This window comes from Falco punctatus (genome assembly GCF_963210335.1).
Source record: "Falco punctatus genome assembly, chromosome: 2".
Taxonomy (NCBI): domain Eukaryota; kingdom Metazoa; phylum Chordata; class Aves; order Falconiformes; family Falconidae; genus Falco; species Falco punctatus.
In genome coordinates this window covers 52,190,575-52,203,061 of record NC_137581.1, presented here as the reverse complement: position 1 = coordinate 52,203,061, position 12,487 = coordinate 52,190,575, and the positions used below count along the sequence as shown (strand labels likewise).

Genomic DNA, 12,487 nt, shown 5'->3' with positions numbered 1-12,487 from the left:
ATGAGTAGAAGGAACACAAAGCAGGCTTATGTTTGCTCACTTTTTATGTCTAAGACAACAAAGCAGGGACTGGAATAGAACAGAACAGCATACTTTTTTGCTGAGTTTATGAGTGTTTGGAAACAACTTCAGGCAACTAAGTGTTTTAAACATTGAGATATTCTTAAGGGGTTGAAATTTCATTACCTAAATGTAAACATAGCAACATTTGCAAAATATCACATGCCAAGGCTATTCAACGTGCTGACCCACCTATGTCCTGGCTGCAGAATATAATTTTCAAAGGTAGTTCTCTGTCAAAACAGACCACCACATACTATGTTGCCAAGGAGACATTTTTTAATTCTCTATTATACTTAAGCTATTAAACTAGTTTGGTTTTCTTTTTTGTTTTGTTTTGGGTTTGTTTTTTTTTAACATTCATGATGTTGAGTTCCATATGTTTCTTTATTTCACTCTGATTAAGACATGGAATGCCTTTATGATGTCTTGAAAATGTCTTTTACCACAACTGTTGTTACTGAGTTGCTGACTAAAATGAAGGAAATTTTGGCTCTCTGTAAATGAACAGTTGTGTTGGATTTTTTTCTTTTTTTCTTTTTATAAGAGATTAATTAAAACAGAAATCATTCCGCAGTATGATACATCAGATAAAATAACCACAGATAGGCAGAAATAATACAGAACTGAAGAAAGCCTTTTTGTGAAGGAATTAACTCTGTAGAATGTTTTATGTACAGAGACTAGAAAGCAGAAAATGTTTTCCCTACTATTACCTGACAATAGTAAGATACGTTAGTTATAATGTATCTTAGCAATAAGATGAGTTAGAAATTCAGGGAGGGGTCCTTCTGCATATTGGTTGTCTACACAGAAGCAGAAGGAACAAATAAAAGAATAAATGCTTTACATAGAATTTTATGACTTCTTTTTAGTGCTTTGATTAAACCACTATATAAGTAACCAGGTTTTACCTAAGTACATTAATTCTGCAATTTTAGTTGAATATTAATCACTTTTTGTCTTAATTACTGTCTAATGATGCTATGAAGCCTGAAAGAACTGGCAATTGCACCACAAAGGTGTTTGCATGTAAGTCACATGTAAAATGACTCCTCTGTTCCACTCCTTACATGAGACTACTGGGGGTTTAATTAATTCAAGTTTACAAAGCATTGTGATATCCTTGGGTGAATTGCACCACAGAAATGACAAGTGGCCATGTTAAATAGCAGAATTTAACAACAACAACAAAAAACCTACATATTTTATTTTAAATAGTTTAGATAATAATATTTAACTCATTTACTATGAATAGAATATGAAAACTTTGTGCTGTGTTTTCATGTTAATTTCTCAATAGCATGTGATTTCAAAAGAAATTTATTTGCTGTGGTTTCTGCAGTGATACTAAGTTTTAGAGTACAAAATTTCACTATGCCACACAGCTTGATGCTAGATCATTTGGTTAGCTAAACATTCTACTGCTACCAGGTACTCATACAAAACCACTGAAATTGTTTCAGGCTTCATAATGTAGTGAGCTGAATGTAAAATGTAATGGCCTTAATATGGATGTAACATTAGCAACTCCAGACAATTAGTTTTATTTAGAAACATGAGATTTTCTTATGGATTTAATAGAGAAAAATAGTATGCTATATTAGGAATATTGGAAGAGTCTAGACAAATTATTTATTATGAACTTCCAAGCTTGCAGAATGTTCTTAACCCCAATAAAAAAAAAAAAAAAAAAAAAAAAAGCCGGGGGGAGTGGGGGGGTGGGGGTGGGCGGGGAAGAATAAGTTCTCTGCAGTCATTTATGGCTAAATCCTGCATTGTACTGAGCCTCATTAACTCCCACTGACATCAGTGAGAAACTTCTTAGTTCCTCACAGGAATTCTCAGAATTTTGGTGTGATTTCAACAGCTAAACAGGAAAAAGCAGTGAGAACCTTTCTTTTGCCACCTGAGATTTGCACATTAAGTGCAAAAATTTTTGTGGTCATTCTGTTTGCTTCTGAATGTTGTCTCTTGAAGATCATTCTGAATGTCCATGAATCATTGTCAGACACCATTTTCTCAGGCTTCCTTTAAACAAGTTATTTTGTTTTGCAAATACCATGACTCCAGGTCATTACAATGCCTTATAAGCAGCTTTCTTAAACAGCATACCATACTTTGTACAGCTTGTTTATGACCATCTTTCTGGTGATGTCCATAGTTCAAGACAATGTTTTCTTAAACACCTGAATTGTCTCCTTGACTATATCTCAGGGGTCCTCAAACTATGGCCCGCGGGCCAGATACAGCCCCCCAGGGTCCTCAATCCAGCCCCCAGTATTTACAGAACAACACCATACCCACACCCACACACCCTCCCCCCGCCAGGGGTTGGGGGGGAAACCAAGTAGCCGCAAATGACTTCCTGCCACTTATACCATGCGCCGGCCCCCTGTTTAAAAAGTTTGAGGACCCCTGCTATATCTAAAAGTACACATCATCTGTGTGATGTTTCACATGACTCTTGTAATTTTAACTGCAGGGGCTTTCTGTTGACTGGATGGTCAATACCTCACTTAATACTTGTTTGAAAGGTATTACAGTTCTGCTAAGATTCTTAGTTGAGGTGTCATTGTCAGATCTGAACATTTCCGAGCTGTAGAAATATTTTTTGTGTTGTATCTTATACACTGACTGTTCAGCATTTTCTTGTTTTCCTAATGCCTAAAAGGAAGAACTCCTGCTGCAGAATACTTAATAAGATGCTGTAGGACATCCATGCTTTGTATAAACTAACATTATTTTATCTGTTCTCTGATTTATTAACCAAATTCACTTGATGAAATAGTTTAAAAAGACACTCTACCTTTGAATCTTCTTGAACATACTTTATTATAATGAATTTCTACTAAGAGTATTCTTAGTAATATCGAGTACGTGTTTTCAGGAATGTAGACTAGGTGTCCCTCAATGCTTAGAGAGTAGTAGGAAAAAATATCTTCAGCCTACAGCTGTGTAAGGTTAAATGTTGGAGTTCTCCTGCATTCTAAAATAAAACTGTTTTAAAGTGTGGGTTTTGGCACATGACCCTTACAGATTTCCCATCAATGGATGCTTAACTCACAGAGGCAGCTATTGTGCAATTTCCAAAATGCAAACTTGGAGGAATGCTGTGATTTATAGTCAAAACTAAAAGCATCACCTGGATTTGAGTGTGAAAATGCCTCCATTTGATAAAAAGATAAAGATGTACAATCTGTACAAAGGCTATACACCAAGCCTTCTCTGACTCATTCCCTCTGAAGTCTTATATTTGAATAAGTCTCTGTGAACGAGTAACTCAGGTTTCTAGCAGGACTTTAGTGTAGTGCCCTCTTGGGAATCTCCACTTTGGGAACTTCCTTGTCTTTTTTTGTTTGTTTGTTTGTTTTCTTCCTTAGTTTCTATTCACAGGCTGGCTTAGAAAAGGTAGAAGGCATTGCTCGTGAAAAATATTGTTTAATTGATAGAGGAAACTAAAACTATTCTATCACAGAAATAGAGAGAAAATTAATAAATGAAAATGTGTACAGATTAATTGTACACACCAGAGTGCTTCGACACTAAGACTGTAGAGCAATCTGCTGAAAAATGGAGTATTTCTGAAATACTTCATAGTGTGAAATACTTTGCAGTGTATGTGCGTGTGTGCATATGCATGTGTGTGTGTGTGTGTGTGTGTATAGATGGTGTCCCATATACAACACAGATGCTTGAGAAGCACTTTTAACCTATCAAAAATTCTCGTGTCACACATAGGAAATGGTTTCCAAAGTAATTTCCTTTAGATGTAACCACTGTCTTCAAGAAAAGTGAAATACAGCTCACCTGAAAGTCTTTTTAACATGTGACAAGCACAAATCACATCAGAAAATATTCAGAAAATATCATCATCACAGCTTTTCTGTTCTCACTGTCTATTGAAGCACAAAGACTAAAGTGCATTTCTGACTTCTAAGGACAGATTTTGAGGGTCACATTTACAATAAATTGGAACTTAGTGAATAAATAACCCACAGAAATAAAGGCTGGGATCTATTTTTACTTTCTACTTTCAACTACAGTTCAGTTTGAGTAGACATATCTTTGTCAAAGCAGAATCTGAACAGTTATGTACTGCATGCAATAGCAATGACATGGCAGTTCCCTCTAGCCTGGAACGACTGAGCTTTAAAAATCTATACTACCCTGTACTACATGAATCAATTGTACTTGTTTCCAACATTACCAAATAATTATATTCTTTTATTTCCCTTCTTCTTTGCTCATGAGGAAAATAGTACAGAACCATGCTGTGGTATGGATCTGATCCCATACAGTACAGTGAGTATACCAAAGAAACCTGTGAAAAACAACAACAAAAAACAAAGAAAAATTGTCACAGGAGCATTGTGACCCTGCCTTGGTCAAGAGTTGAGTAACTGAGTGTCATGATCCATGGCTGCTGGGTCAGAGCAAACACACCAAAAAAGTGCAAAAACCTGTGTGTTATGACATATGTTTACAACAGGCAAGCACCCCATACTGGAATGGTGGCTGAAAAAAAAATGGAACCTCCCATGTATGTATGGAAAAGACTTCCTGGACTGACATACTTCCTGGTCATCTGGAAGGGGTGGTGGGACCTGCCGGCCAGTCACAACACACAACCTTGTCAGGAAAGCAGCATGGCCCCTGGGATGAATGGCAGGTGGCGCTGCCTGCAGGGGGGTGGGACTTCTGCCAGGAGCTGGGGGGAGCACCTGGCGCTTTTTCTCTTAAGTTGTGGCTGTACTGCTTGTGTGTCTACATGTGCCTGTGTGAGTGAAGAGCTGTTCCTGACACAGTTTGTACTTTCCTTCTGCCACTTCATAAACTGAGTTTAGCAGTGTTGTGTCATCTGGTGTTTCTTTCCCACTGCAACCAGTGACAACAGTATTATGGAAAAGACCCTACTACTGAAACCTTATAAGCAGAATCACTGGGTCAATCATAATCCATTACAAAAACAAGTAGATGTTTGGTAAATTGCTTAAAGTGCTGTGGAAACGAAAATCATTTATGTTAAAAAAATACAGCTGTTATAAAAACAGGAGAAGGTTTGCTGGTCTAGAAACCTTAGGCATGGCAAATTTTGACAAATATATCTGCGAATTACAATATTAGGGCCATTTTTTGCAAAATATTCTGCTAACCTTTCCTGCCTCCCCCCCCCCGCCCATGTTATTATTTAAGTCAGTGGAGAAAGATGCGTCCTTTCAGGGAGTGACCCTTCTCATCCTAAGATCTCTAGCTGGCCACGTTATTCAAACTGAAAAGTATCAATTGCCATTCATTCTATGTGAGGAGGAATCTTTAGTAACTTGTTACACTTGCAGACATGTAGAAAATGTTCCCTTTGCCTGTATATAGGCATTTGGCATAATTTCAGATTCCTTGGTGTAACCTGTGGGTGCTGCTTCAGAGAAGCACATGAGAGCTCCATGTCCCTTATCTTCAGTATCTGAGTGGGTGTCATAGCTGCAGTGTCTACTAGATGCCTATATTTAGGCAGTTGAAATGTACCCGTAAGAAGCAAAATTCACTCCTAGGGAGGGACTGAGTTTGTAACTGTAGCTTTCTATGTATTGTATAGATGTATTCATGTGGATGGAGTCTGAGAACTCATTATACTCAGTAGAATATAACCTAGAGAGTTTCTTAATTCACAAAAGACTCCATTTACTGCACTAATTATCTCTCTGTTGACTAAAATGTGATCTTAGAAGAGTACGTTACTGTGGACACCTGTATTTAGCACCAAAATATAAAATTATCTGAATCTTAATATTAAAGCATGATGACATAAATCCATTCTTCTCATTTAATTTTTCTCCCAAATTCACTTACTGGGGTATCTCATCAAGGCATTGAGTTTATCTATAATTTCTGTTGTGTTCTACGTTTTTGATGGGAGACATTGCAATGCCTAACTGCTGTCTCTGGGAATCTCTACATAACTGTTGCCCTCTTCTATTTCAGTTTTGTGTTCAGATTCAGATCTTGGAGATACAAAGCTTCCTGCAAGTATTTGCTTTCTTGAACTATAGAAGGAAACTACAACTATATTTCTGATTTAGATGCCATTTTGGTTTCTAAACTTAAGTGGGAAGAATTTGATCTTCACTTTTTGAAATAGCATAAGCCTTTTTAAACTGCTGAACAATTGCTTGTATTTAGTTTAGTGAAAGTGTATTGCATCAGGCAAGCATAATCTCATGTAATGTTTTTATTAGGGTTTAAGTGAATTCTAAAGTTATCTATATAATGTTGTATGTATAGCTTGTATCTGAGTGTTTTTGTTAACGTTTAATGATTTGAATAATCTACTTAATCTACTCATCTAATCCAGACAGTATACTGAAAACCATACTGATTGCAGGCGGACAACCAGCATATGTCTGTGTGGGCCATCTATTCTGCATAATTCTGCACCATCACCACCACCACCTCCCTGCCCCCAACTGTAATCTCACAGCAGTATCATGTCTCGTTATCTTAGATCACATCTGTTGACACTTAAATTCCAAAACCAAAAAATAGTTCAACACTGGAGGAAAAGGAGGCTTAGATTATGGATATTACAGCAGGTGCTGGGAAGCCTACTGAGAGAAAACAGTGTCAAACCTGTACAACATGATCACACAGCTTGCTGTTGCTTCGAGTAAAAGCAATTTTACAGCAAAGCAGGGGCACAAGGGGAACACAGTCTAGAACAAATAAGTAAAAGGGAAACAGAACACAAAGTAACAAAGGCAACCCAAAAAATAGGAAAATAGTCAAATATGCATTTTTGCATCTGGCCAAGAGAAAGGTGCCTGATGCCCTTACACATGGGTTATTGGCAAAATGAAGAACACATGTGGTATTTCATGCAGTAAGTAGAAAATAGAGTTCCATTGTTCAGGGCTTTAACATCACAGTAGAAAGAAAAAGATAAATGATTCTTAATGTTTCCTACAGTCAGATACAGACTGACTGATTTAGCTGTGAAATTTTCTGAGCTTCTTGAAATGCACAAAGATATTGGTGATGTTTTGTTTCTTTATAGACAGAAGGCTGATGAAAAGTACATTGTAAATATAGAAAAAACCCCACAACTTCTAGTAGATGACAGCCCAAATTATGTGTTGTGTTGTTTGCAATTAAAAGGACAACTAAACTGATTAGGTCAAGTGTTTTACAGACATATAAATAGAATTTATTTTGTATGCCAATAGAATTTAAATGTTAAAAAATACATAGAATATAAAATATGGTGTGGTCATAATATTTTAACAAATGAGGATAATATTATGCTTGTCCAAAAGTAATGTTGTAAAGGGAAGTAACACCAGAAAAAAAGGGTTAGAATTGAAGAACTAGGCTCTGATCAACAATATCTGATATAAATTTTAAATCTCTGACAACTTTCTTATATGTCTTTGGAGAAACCATTTGCTTCTAAGGCACCTGTTTTTAAGATCCTTTTTTTCCCCAGCATCCAGAATAACAAGCCTCCTGCTCAAAGCGGAAAAACAAACTAGGTGAGATAGAGCTCATCTAAACTTTAAATCTCTACAATATGGGTTACTACCTGTAGCATTTTGAAAAGAGATGGGTAGACTTCATTGACTGTATTGACTACATCCTTCTTCACTGTGCTCTTCATTGAGTTATACGGAATAACAAGTGACACTTGAGAAGTCCAGATATCATACTTGGCCTTGAGCTGCTATTCCAGAAGGGTACAGACCTCTATAGGCCCTGTATGCATCTGCCAGCTCTCTGAAGTTGATTTACATGATTTCTAATCTCAAATCCTATTTCTGGTTTTAGCAGAACTCATATAGTACCTATGAAATTGGGCAGTGCAAGTGAAACACACCACATCCGAATGCCCCAACAATAATTTTGTGGATAGTTGCTGTGATCTGTTAGCTCTTGTGCTTAGACACAATTCTGTGTTTGAAGAACTTTATGTGTAAAGCTTATATGTGAGACATGACTGAGGTGACATGTGGCAGCCGAGTGGAGTTCTTAGAGTGTAAATTTGAATCAATCATGTCCCAGGACCATTACACTTAAATCCTTTGTAGTTTTATCAAATCATTTTGTTTTATAAATGCATTTTACACATATATTAGGAAAGTATGCAGGCCATAAAAATGAGAGAAAGCTCTGTTGTATTGTGATCATAAAATGTGTGAGGGATTGCTATCTGAGCTATCAGGTGAAACAGCTGCAGAAAGAGGTCAATAGGATATGCTGCATCTGTGAAGGTGAATAGGAAATTGGTGGGATGCTACCAGCAGCTCTGAAAGTGCAAGAGCTCAGGCCTTGAAGCAGAGACAAAACAGGAATATCAAAAGCAAGGCTTGAGGTGGGGGAGGACAGTTACTCACAAGACTAGGCACCTAGGAAGCTCATACCCCACAGCAACAACATAGCAGATGTGCTCAGAGCTGGAAAATTCAGAACAGACATGGACCTGCCCAACAACTCCTGCTCAATATGTTGAAACTGGCAGGAGGAAGAAGAAGCAGTGTTAGTAGTTGGGTGTCCTCTCTGCAAGCAACTGAGACACCCATCTGCCTGCCTGACCCTGAAGCTCAGCAACTTTTCTAATTGCCTGGACATGAGGTCCAGGATGTAATGGAGATACTACCTAGATTCATCAAGCTGACAGAATTCTACTTTTTACTCCTTTTCTACCTGGGCACGAATGATACTACAAACTGTGACCTTTAAAAAAGTCAAGCAGGACTACAGAGTCCTGGGGGCTAAAATAAAAAGATGAGGTACTCAAGTTATTCTCTGCCTCACCCTGCCAGTCAGGTGTAAGAGTGTAGAGGGAAACATGTGTATCAGGCAGTTGAACCCTTGCCTGCGTGGCTGGTGTCATAGCCAAGTTTCAGCTGGAATGACTGTGAGGCACCATATGAAGACTGTAGGCTACTGGGGAGACATGAGACCCACTAATCAAAAAGTGGCAAAAGACATCTTTGCCAAAAGGCTGGCTAACGTAGTAAAGTGTCTTTTGAACTAGGCTTCTTGAGGAATTGTGTTCAAAGCAAGGATCCAGCTGACAATGTAAAACTACATGATGAACAGGTTGGAGGAATGGGCTGAAAGGAACCCCATGCCCTTCAACAAGGGGAAGTGTGAAGTCCCACACCTGGGGAAGAATGATGCCACACACCATTATATATTGGGGGCTGCCTGGCTGGAAAGCAGCTTGGCAGAAGGGAACCTGGGGACCCTGGTGGACACCAGCTTAAGCCAGCAGTATGAGCCTGTAGCAAAGAAGGGTAATGGTATCCTGCATTATGACAAGTGTTCCCAGCAGGTCCTGGGTGGTAATCCTTCCTCTCTACTCAGCATTGATGAAGACACGCCTGGAGTAGTGTGTCCTGTTCTGAGCTCCCCAGAAAAATTTGTGGGATGTCTCATGACTGGAGGATGTCAGTGGATGGTTACAAGCTACTCAGGAATGAAAAAAAAAAAAAGAAGTAGGGCTTCTGCTCTGTAGAAAATAGTAGGTAAGAGTGCATGGAGGCTAGTTATGGAGAAAAAGACAGGTCTGTAGAATGATTTTGGTTCAAAATTAGAGGTATCACTTTGTGGGACCTCATAGTATGTGTCTGCTACAGATCCCCCCTGATCAGGGAAAATATGTGGACAAGAAGCCTCCAGTCTGCAGGTCCTAGCTCTCATGGGGGATTTCAGCTGTTGTGATACTTGCTGGGAAATCAATGCAACAGCATACAGCCAAAACTAGCATATTTCTGGAGTATGCCAGGGAAAACTTCATAATGCTGTCACTGAGTGTCTCAGTTATTAGGATTGGTGCTCCTCTTGATCTACAGCTTACAAATACGAAAGTCTTGGCAGATGTGACCCTATATGGCAGCCTAGGCTGTAGCGATCATAGATCATAAGATCATAGAATCTAATATCTTAAGGTATGTGAGAAAGACAAATAGCAAAATAAAAATCATGACCTTCAGAAGAGCAGATTTTAACTTGCTCAGGGAACTGTTAGGAGGAATCCCATGGAAATCTGTCTTGAAGGGCAAAGAAACTTAGGAGTGCTGCAGATGTTGAAAAAAGGATCTTCTCGAAGCACTTAGTCCATCCAGCTAAGCAAGAAACCTATCTCTTTAAAGAGTGAGCACAGGTACAAGAAAAGAAGTATATGAGATAGTAAAAGGGACAGACTTCAAAAGCAGAATATAGAAATATTGTTCTTATGTGGATAGTGTTAGTTGTGGAATTAAAGGCTTATCTTGGCAAATATAAAGGGGCATAGAGGAACAATGACATGTGGAGATACTCCAATAACCTCATCAGAGAAAATTAAGAAAACTGCCATGGGTCCTCCAAGGGCTGTCACAGGCTGATCAGTCCCATGGGTCATGGGGGACACCATCAGGAGTGATTGGGAAAGGGTCTCTAGATCACTGTACAGACTGAAGAGGATTACTGACTGTAGAGGTACAAGACTTATTATGGGATCATGGCACCCATAAAGGAACATCAAGTCCAACTCCCTGCTCCTTGCAGGATTATCTAAAATTAAACCATAGGACTAAGAGCATTGTCCAGATGCAGGGGAAGTGCATCTTGAGATTGTACAAGGTTTACTTTGTACATTTTGGGGTGTTTTGGAAAGAAGCCAAAAGTGGGGAAAGGTAGAGGTAAAGATGCCTTGGGAAGGAACAAACATGGGAAAGTAGGTATAAGGGAATTAAGGAGCTGGTCACATGTAAACAGACTGCTGGTAAGTATGCTTGACTGGTCATGTTCTATACCTGATGACCAGAATCTGTCCAGCTCAATCTATGACTCTATGATTCCAAAGAAAGTTGGAAGGAAGTGGATTTGTTCAGTATAGAAAGGAGAAAACTCATGGGAGATATAGCCATAGTCTTCCAGGACCTAAAATACAGTTAAGCAGGAGACAGAGCTACACTCTTCATAAGGTGCACAGTGGCAGTGCAAGAAGCAACAGACAAGAAGTCACTTCAGGGTAAATGCCTGAAATGACTGAATACATATATATATATGCACACATGCATGAACTGACTGAATCTCTTTATACATCTTAAATCAAACCAAACCAAAGCAAAACTTGAGGACAATTAAATGGTGGGATAGAATGTGTGAAGTGTTGGAATCTCCCTTCCTGGAAGTCTTTAAGACTTGGCTTGATGGAGTCAGGATAACCATGGAAAACCACCAAAGCCCCTGTTTTGAACTGAAGGCTAGGTCAGCTGATCTGCAGAGGTCTCTTTCAGACCTGACTTTTGTGAAATTCTGTGATTTCTGCGCTTCTGTTGAAGGAACAACTTCAATGATGTGCAGTGAAATAAATCATCCAAATTTTCCTTCTCATGTCTCTAAAACTGGCATTAACAGCCCCCCACAAATATTCTGTATCATGCACTATCAATCGAACACTGAGATGTTTCCTTTTCCTTCTCGTTCTATAAAACATCAACTCCTGCAATTGTTAAATTTTAAGACAAAGTTATTTTTTAGCCTATAAATAGTGTCAAGTCCTTTCTCTCTGCAGAATTTTATCAAATATATATTGCATTTCATATTGTGGATGTTCCTTATTGTGATTATCATTACATATAACCAGCAGAGATGAAACCTAGGGCATCTGGTGTTGAACGTGTGATTATTTTTACTTAGAATTTCTTTATTTAAATTGTAGCAGCATTTTCAAATTATTGTCTCTAGAAGCTCCAATCCTCTGCAGGCCAGTTTCTAGCTAAAGATGTTTTGCTGTGCTCACTGAGCAGCATATAACGCTTGAACTTTACTAAAATGTGCATTGGTTATTCTGTTTTACTTTTCTGTATAATAGTTATTCCAGTCTCGACTATAAAATTTTAACTACTGATTTTAGTGGGTGTGTTTTTTATTGATTTGTTTTGTTTTTCAGAGAGAGTTCACACTTCAAAGTACACATTTCATATTTCAGATAAACTGATTTTATACTATACTTGTGAGTTCCAATATGTTTCATTCTTATCTACATTAGTTTCATAGCAACTAATGTAACTCAAAGGGCAAATAGTATAAGAATACTAAAAACAGATTAAAATGAAGAACAAAACTAAAGACATAAATGAAATAAACAGTACTATGAGGTACTATAAAGGTTTTATTGTTACTTGTGGATATGTTAATGTTACTATGGGAACTTCAGCTTTTTGCATTTGACATGATTCAACTGTAACAAGTGCTGACAGAAAAATGAAAATAACAACAAACAAGAATTTAAAATCATCCAGTGGGTGTATTTCTAAAAAGAATCAATTAACCATATAAAAGAAAGTCTGCAGAATCTACACTTAAAGATAGAAAATATTTGTGGTTTTTTGGAAATATTTTGCTTTATATCAGCTTAAATGAAGTCAGGCCAAAATTTTGA

At 38.0% G+C, this 12,487-nt stretch overlaps 1 long non-coding RNA gene across 1 annotated transcript in view; it reads left to right on the top strand.

Annotated features, from left to right (window-relative positions):
* Positions 1-12,487, top strand: part of LOC308059677 — a 214,256-nt gene that overhangs the window by 94,079 nt on the left and 107,690 nt on the right. The window lies entirely within an intron of this gene.